Raw genomic sequence first — 7,500 nt, forward strand, 5'->3', positions numbered from 1 at the left:
AAGGCAGTTGGGACTAGACACACGCTGGGCCTCCGCCAGGGTAAGCTGACCACGGGGGAACCCTCCTCGCTGCTTTGGATTCTGAGCTGCATTTTCACGCACTGGCTCGATTTTACAGTGCTGCCCGGAGATGATTGCCGAGTGAACCAACTACACTGCCTTGTTGTGTTGTCGATGGAGACTCTGTGCATAGTCCCAACCTGGAGCTTATGAACTTTTGGACTGAGGCCTACTGTAGCATGTTCAGCAATCGGAACAAAAAGAAAGGAAAATCCATTCCCGGCAGAGGTTCGAACGCTTAACAGCAGGTCTGAGCTTCTTTTTGCCCGAACATGGGTGGAAATTGCTCATTGCTTTCGATTACAAGGTTAATTTATACTACTGGCTTGATACCGACCACGCTGCCTCGTTGTGCTGCTGTTGGACCCTGTGCATGGTCCCTACATTAAGTCACTTACCATCAAAAGAAAGAGCTTTGGAACGCACAAAAAATAAATGTATCGATTTGTGAATTAATAATTAAAGGGGGGGGGGGGAATGGGGGGCAGCCAGTCGGAGCTTGTAGTCGTGGCCGAGTGGTTAAGGCGATGGACTAGAAATCCATTGGGGTCTCCCCGCGCAGGTTCGAATCCTGCCGACTACGGCCTTTATGTTGCTTGTGGAAGGGCAGTTGCGACCTGGTCCATGGTGCCTGTTCCCCAAATAACAGAGTAGATGGAAATCCTAGTACCTATTACGTGTCCTCAACGCCAACTGAAACTCGGCACAATAGGCTGTGTCGATGCCCTGCAGGTGCTGCTTTTCGTTAACCGACTACTATGACTGCTTTCACTGACTGACCCAAGTGCACTTCCCAGGCGTGTGTTGGCAGCCTAAGTCGCGGGCATGGTCCACGACGCAAACTGTACTCACCCATAGCGCGTCAGGATGGTCGAGCGCTTAAATCCAATTGCATGTGGACTCCAAAGGGGAAGGCGGAGCTTACAGGTCGGCCGTGTTTGAAGCCGTGAACGCTACTTTTGTTGCGCAGTCTCCCGGGGACTCATTTAAGCCTGTGGCACATACCGAGTGTATAAATCTACAGAGTTCCAATTCCACCCAGGACTGCTGCTAACCATGGGATTAGCTGAATAATGCGCATTTGGAGCACAGAACAGGAAGAAGCAAGCAGGCTGACTGGCATGGAAACTGTGGCTGAAGACAGAGAGACAAGAACTCGGTGAGGCAGGGAGCCCCTTGGCATTCCTACGGTCAGGCCTGATTCAAAAGGACGGGTGCTGTCCACTATAGTAAGGAGGAACGCTCCTTCGAAGGTAGTCAGGACTAGACATACGCTGGGCCTCTTGTTCGCTGATTGAGGCTTGGGGCAGGCGCGGTGCTTTTTCAAGCAAGATCCCTTGGCTTTCCCACTGTCGGGCCTAAGGGAAAAGCAGCCTCCCCGTCGGGGAATCGAACCCCGGTCTTCCGCGTGACAGGCGGAGATACTGTCCACTATACTAACGAGGAGCACCTGGCTGAACCCTTGAAGGCTGTGGAGACGAAACTGTGACGAGACGTACGCCGGGCCTTCCCCAGGGCAAGTTGAAGCCCGATCACAGCGTGGCACCCGAAGATATTGAAATCAATCTTGTGCAGCTGTCCAGAAGAGTTCGGTCTTTCTCCTCTTCTAAGACAAAAACTGCTGTAGATCAGAGGATTAGCTCAATAAGGTTTGTTGGGAGCAGAGAACAGTCAAAAGCAAGCACGCTGGTTGGCATAGAAATTGTGGCTGAACCATCTGAAAATGAACAGGAAGAATCAAGCAGGCCTGATTTAGAAATAGAACAGAGGAGCTGCTGTCCACTGTACTAAGGACGAACTCTCTGGGCATGCTTTGAAGGCAGTTGGGACTAGACACACGCTGGGCCTCCGCCAGGGTAAGCTGACCACGGGGGAACCCTCCTCGCTGCTTTGGATTCTGAGCTGCATTTTCACGCACTGGCTCGATTTTACAGTGCTGCCCGGAGATGATTGCCGAGTGAACCAACTACACTGCCTTGTTGTGTTGTCGATGGAGACTCTGTGCATAGTCCCAACCTGGAGCTTATGAACTTTTGGACTGAGGCCTACTGTAGCATGTTCAGCAATCGGAACAAAAAGAAAGGAAAATCCATTCCCGGCAGAGGTTCGAACGCTTAACAGCAGGTCTGAGCTTCTTTTTGCCCGAACATGGGTGGAAATTGCTCATTGCTTTCGATTACAAGGTTAATTTATACTACTGGCTTGATACCGACCACGCTGCCTCGTTGTGCTGCTGTTGGACCCTGTGCATGGTCCCTACATTAAGTCACTTACCATCAAAAGAAAGAGCTTTGGAACGCACAAAAAATAAATGTATCGATTTGTGAATTAATAATTAAAGGGGGGGGGGGGAATGGGGGGCAGCCAGTCGGAGCTTGTAGTCGTGGCCGAGTGGTTAAGGCGATGGACTAGAAATCCATTGGGGTCTCCCCGCGCAGGTTCGAATCCTGCCGACTACGGCCTTTATGTTGCTTGTGGAAGGGCAGTTGCGACCTGGTCCATGGTGCCTGTTCCCCAAATAACAGAGTAGATGGAAATCCTAGTACCTAGTACGTGTCCTCAACGCCAACTGAAACTCGGCACAATAGGCTGTGTCGATGCCCTGCAGGTGCTGCTTTTCGTTAACCGACTACTATGACTGCTTTCACTGACTGACCCAAGTGCACTTCCCAGGTGTGTGTTGGCAGCCTAAGTCGCGGGCATGGTCCACGACGCAAACTGTACTCACCCATAGCGCGTCAGGATGGTCGAGCGCTTAAATCCAATTGCATGTGGACTCCAAAGGGGAAGGCGGAGCTTACAGGTCGGCCGTGTTTGAAGCCGTGAACGCTACTTTTGTTGCGCAGTCTCCCGGGGACTCATTTAAGCCTGTGGCACATACCGAGTGTATAAATCTACAGAGTTCCAATTCCACCCAGGACTGCTGCTAACCATGGGATTAGCTGAATAATGCGCATTTGGAGCACAGAACAGGAAGAAGCAAGCAGGCTGACTGGCATGGAAACTGTGGCTGAAGACAGAGAGACAAGAACTCGGTGAGGCAGGGAGCCCCTTGGCATTCCTACGGTCAGGCCTGATTCAAAAGAACGGGTGCTGTCCACTATAGTAAGGAGGAACGCTCCTTCGAAGGTAGTCAGGACTAGACATACGCTGGGCCTCTTGTTCGCTGATTGAGGCTTGGGGCAGGCGCGGTGCTTTTTCAAGCAAGATCCCTTGGCTTTCCCACTGTCGGGCCTAAGGGAAAAGCAGCCTCCCCGTCGGGGAATCGAACCCCGGTCTTCCGCGTGACAGGCGGAGATACTGTCCACTATACTAACAAGGAGCACCTGGCTGAACCCTTGAAGGCTGTGGAGACGAAACTGTGACGAGACGTACGCCGGGCCTTCCCCAGGGCAAGTTGAAGCCCGATCACAGCGTGGCACCCGAAGATATTGAAATCAATCTTGTGCAGCTGTCCAGAAGAGTTCGGTCTTTCTCCTCTTCTAAGACAAAAACTGCTGTAGATCAGAGGATTAGCTCAATAAGGTTTGTTGGGAGCAGAGAACAGTCAAAAGCAAGCACGCTGGTTGGCATAGAAATTGTGGCTGAACCATCTGAAAATGAACAGGAAGAATCAAGCAGGCCTGATTTAGAAATAGAACAGAGGAGCTGCTGTCCACTGTACTAAGGACGAACTCTCTGGGCATGCTTTGAAGGCAGTTGGGACTAGACACACGCTGGGCCTCCGCCAGGGTAAGCTGACCACGGGGGAACCCTCCTCGCTGCTTTGGATTCTGAGCTGCATTTTCACGCACTGGCTCGATTTTACAGTGCTGCCCGGAGATGATTGCCGAGTGAACCAACTACACTGCCTTGTTGTGTTGTCGATGGAGACTCTGTGCATAGTCCCAACCTGGAGCTTATGAACTTTTGGACTGAGGCCTACTGTAGCATGTTCAGCAATCGGAACAAAAAGAAAGGAAAATCCATTCCCGGCAGAGGTTCGAACGCTTAACAGCAGGTCTGAGCTTCTTTTTGCCCGAACATGGGTGGAAATTGCTCATTGCTTTCGATTACAAGGTTAATTTATACTACTGGCTTGATACCGACCACGCTGCCTCGTTGTGCTGCTGTTGGACCCTGTGCATGGTCCCTACATTAAGTCACTTACCATCAAAAGAAAGAGCTTTGGAACGCACAAAAAATAAATGTATCGATTTGTGAATTAATAATTAAAGGGGGGGGGGGGAATGGGGGGCAGCCAGTCGGAGCTTGTAGTCGTGGCCGAGTGGTTAAGGCGATGGACTAGAAATCCATTGGGGTCTCCCCGCGCAGGTTCGAATCCTGCCGACTACGGCCTTTATGTTGCTTGTGGAAGGGCAGTTGCGACCTGGTCCATGGTGCCTGTTCCCCAAATAACAGAGTAGATGGAAATCCTAGTACCTAGTACGTGTCCTCAACGCCAACTGAAACTCGGCACAATAGGCTGTGTCGATGCCCTGCAGGTGCTGCTTTTCGTTAACCGACTACTATGACTGCTTTCACTGACTGACCCAAGTGCACTTCCCAGGCGTGTGTTGGCAGCCTAAGTCGCGGGCATGGTCCACGACGCAAACTGTACTCACCCATAGCGCGTCAGGATGGTCGAGCGCTTAAATCCAATTGCATGTGGACTCCAAAGGGGAAGGCGGAGCTTACAGGTTGGCCGTGTTTGAAGCCGTGAACGCTACTTTTGTTGCGCAGTCTCCCGGGGACTCATTTAAGCCTGTGGCACATACCGAGTGTATAAATCTACAGAGTTCCAATTCCACCCAGGACTGCTGCTAACCATGGGATTAGCTGAATAATGCGCATTTGGAGCACAGAACAGGAAGAAGCAAGCAGGCTGACTGGCATGGAAACTGTGGCTGAAGACAGAGAGACAAGAACTCGGTGAGGCAGGGAGCCCCTTGGCATTCCTACGGTCAGGCCTGATTCAAAAGGACGGGTGCTGTCCACTATAGTAAGGAGGAACGCTCCTTCGAAGGTAGTCAGGACTAGACATACGCTGGGCCTCTTGTTCGCTGATTGAGGCTTGGGGCAGGCGCGGTGCTTTTTCAAGCAAGATCCCTTGGCTTTCCCACTGTCGGGCCTAAGGGAAAAGCAGCCTCCCCGTCGGGGAATCGAACCCCGGTCTTCCGCGTGACAGGCGGAGATACTGTCCACTATACTAACGAGGAGCACCTGGCTGAACCCTTGAAGGCTGTGGAGACGAAACTGTGACGAGACGTACGCCGGGCCTTCCCCAGGGCAAGTTGAAGCCCGATCACAGCGTGGCACCCGAAGATATTGAAATCAATCTTGTGCAGCTGTCCAGAAGAGTTCGGTCTTTCTCCTCTTCTAAGACAAAAACTGCTGTAGATCAGAGGATTAGCTCAATAAGGTTTGTTGGGAGCAGAGAACAGTCAAAAGCAAGCACGCTGGTTGGCATAGAAATTGTGGCTGAACCATCTGAAAATGAACAGGAAGAATCAAGCAGGCCTGATTTAGAAATAGAACAGAGGAGCTGCTGTCCACTGTACTAAGGACGAACTCTCTGGGCATGCTTTGAAGGCAGTTGGGACTAGACACACGCTGGGCCTCCGCCAGGGTAAGCTGACCACGGGGGAACCCTCCTCGCTGCTTTGGATTCTGAGCTGCATTTTCACGCACTGGCTCGATTTTACAGTGCTGCCCGGAGATGATTGCCGAGTGAACCAACTACACTGCCTTGTTGTGTTGTCGATGGAGACTCTGTGCATAGTCCCAACCTGGAGCTTATGAACTTTTGGACTGAGGCCTACTGTAGCATGTTCAGCAATCGGAACAAAAAGAAAGGAAAATCCATTCCCGGCAGAGGTTCGAACGCTTAACAGCAGGTCTGAGCTTCTTTTTGCCCGAACATGGGTGGAAATTGCTCATTGCTTTCGATTACAAGGTTAATTTATACTACTGGCTTGATACCGACCACGCTGCCTCGTTGTGCTGCTGTTGGACCCTGTGCATGGTCCCTACATTAAGTCACTTACCATCAAAAGAAAGAGCTTTGGAACGCACAAAAAATAAATGTATCGATTTGTGAATTAATAATTAAAGGGGGGGGGGGAATGGGGGGCAGCCAGTCGGAGCTTGTAGTCGTGGCCGAGTGGTTAAGGCGATGGACTAGAAATCCATTGGGGTCTCCCCGCGCAGGTTCGAATCCTGCCGACTACGGCCTTTATGTTGCTTGTGGAAGGGCAGTTGCGACCTGGTCCATGGTGCCTGTTCCCCAAATAACAGAGTAGATGGAAATCCTAGTACCTAGTACGTGTCCTCAACGCCAACTGAAACTCGGCACAATAGGCTGTGTCGATGCCCTGCAGGTGCTGCTTTTCGTTAACCGACTACTATGACTGCTTTCACTGACTGACCCAAGTGCACTTCCCAGGCGTGTGTTGGCAGCCTAAGTCGCGGGCATGGTCCACGACGCAAACTGTACTCACCCATAGCGCGTCAGGATGGTCGAGCGCTTAAATCCAATTGCATGTGGACTCCAAAGGGGAAGGCGGAGCTTACAGGTCGGCCGTGTTTGAAGCCGTGAACGCTACTTTTGTTGCGCAGTCTCCCGGGGACTCATTTAAGCCTGTGGCACATACCGAGTGTATAAATCTACAGAGTTCCAATTCCACCCAGGACTGCTGCTAACCATGGGATTAGCTGAATAATGCGCATTTGGAGCACAGAACAGGAAGAAGCAAGCAGGCTGACTGGCATGGAAACTGTGGCTGAAGACAGAGAGACAAGAACTCGGTGAGGCAGGGAGCCCCTTGGCATTCCTACGGTCAGGCCTGATTCAAAAGAACGGGTGCTGTCCACTATAGTAAGGAGGAACGCTCCTTCGAAGGTAGTCAGGACTAGACATACGCTGGGCCTCTTGTTCGCTGATTGAGGCTTGGGGCAGGCGCGGTGCTTTTTCAAGCAAGATCCCTTGGCTTTCCCACTGTCGGGCCTAAGGGAAAAGCAGCCTCCCCGTCGGGGAATCGAACCCCGGTCTTCCGCGTGACAGGCGGAGATACTGTCCACTATACTAACGAGGAGCACCTGGCTGAACCCTTGAAGGCTGTGGAGACGAAACTGTGACGAGACGTACGCCGGGCCTTCCCCAGGGCAAGTTGAAGCCCGATCACAGCGTGGCACCCGAAGATATTGAAATCAATCTTGTGCAGCTGTCCAGAAGAGTTCGGTCTTTCTCCTCTTCTAAGACAAAAACTGCTGTAGATCAGAGGATTAGCTCAATAAGGTTTGTTGGGAGCAGAGAACAGTCAAAAGCAAGCACGCTGGTTGGCATAGAAATTGTGGCTGAACCATCTGAAAATGAACAGGAAGAATCAAGCAGGCCTGATTTAGAAATAGAACAGAGGAGCTGCTGTCCACTGTACTAAGGACGAACTCTCTGGGCATGCT

At 51.6% G+C, this 7,500-nt stretch overlaps 8 non-coding genes across 8 annotated transcripts; 4 read left to right on the forward strand and 4 right to left on the reverse strand.

Moving 5' to 3' along the window:
- The first annotated feature begins 561 nt into the window (after nt 1-561).
- On the forward strand, nt 562-643 carry trnas-aga (transfer RNA serine (anticodon AGA)). Its single transcript has one exon. It is a non-coding gene; the product is annotated as a tRNA-Ser (tRNA).
- Nucleotides 644-1,434: 791 nt separating this feature from the next.
- On the reverse strand, nt 1,435-1,506 carry trnad-guc (transfer RNA aspartic acid (anticodon GUC)). The gene has a single exon. It is a non-coding gene; the product is annotated as a tRNA-Asp (tRNA).
- A 931-nt stretch (nt 1,507-2,437) lies between these two features.
- Nucleotides 2,438-2,519, forward strand: trnas-aga (transfer RNA serine (anticodon AGA)). Its single transcript has one exon. It is a non-coding gene; the product is annotated as a tRNA-Ser (tRNA).
- A 791-nt stretch (nt 2,520-3,310) lies between these two features.
- trnad-guc (transfer RNA aspartic acid (anticodon GUC)) lies at nt 3,311-3,382 on the reverse strand. Its single transcript has one exon. It is a non-coding gene; the product is annotated as a tRNA-Asp (tRNA).
- A 931-nt stretch (nt 3,383-4,313) lies between these two features.
- trnas-aga (transfer RNA serine (anticodon AGA)) lies at nt 4,314-4,395 on the forward strand. The gene has a single exon. It is a non-coding gene; the product is annotated as a tRNA-Ser (tRNA).
- A 791-nt stretch (nt 4,396-5,186) lies between these two features.
- trnad-guc (transfer RNA aspartic acid (anticodon GUC)) lies at nt 5,187-5,258 on the reverse strand. The gene has a single exon. It is a non-coding gene; the product is annotated as a tRNA-Asp (tRNA).
- Nucleotides 5,259-6,188: 930 nt separating this feature from the next.
- trnas-aga (transfer RNA serine (anticodon AGA)) lies at nt 6,189-6,270 on the forward strand. The gene has a single exon. It is a non-coding gene; the product is annotated as a tRNA-Ser (tRNA).
- A 791-nt stretch (nt 6,271-7,061) lies between these two features.
- trnad-guc (transfer RNA aspartic acid (anticodon GUC)) lies at nt 7,062-7,133 on the reverse strand. Its single transcript has one exon. It is a non-coding gene; the product is annotated as a tRNA-Asp (tRNA).
- Nucleotides 7,134-7,500: the final 367 nt, after the last annotated feature.

Source organism: Hemibagrus wyckioides, linkage group LG12 (assembly GCF_019097595.1).
Source record: "Hemibagrus wyckioides isolate EC202008001 linkage group LG12, SWU_Hwy_1.0, whole genome shotgun sequence".
Classification (NCBI taxonomy): domain Eukaryota; kingdom Metazoa; phylum Chordata; class Actinopteri; order Siluriformes; family Bagridae; genus Hemibagrus; species Hemibagrus wyckioides.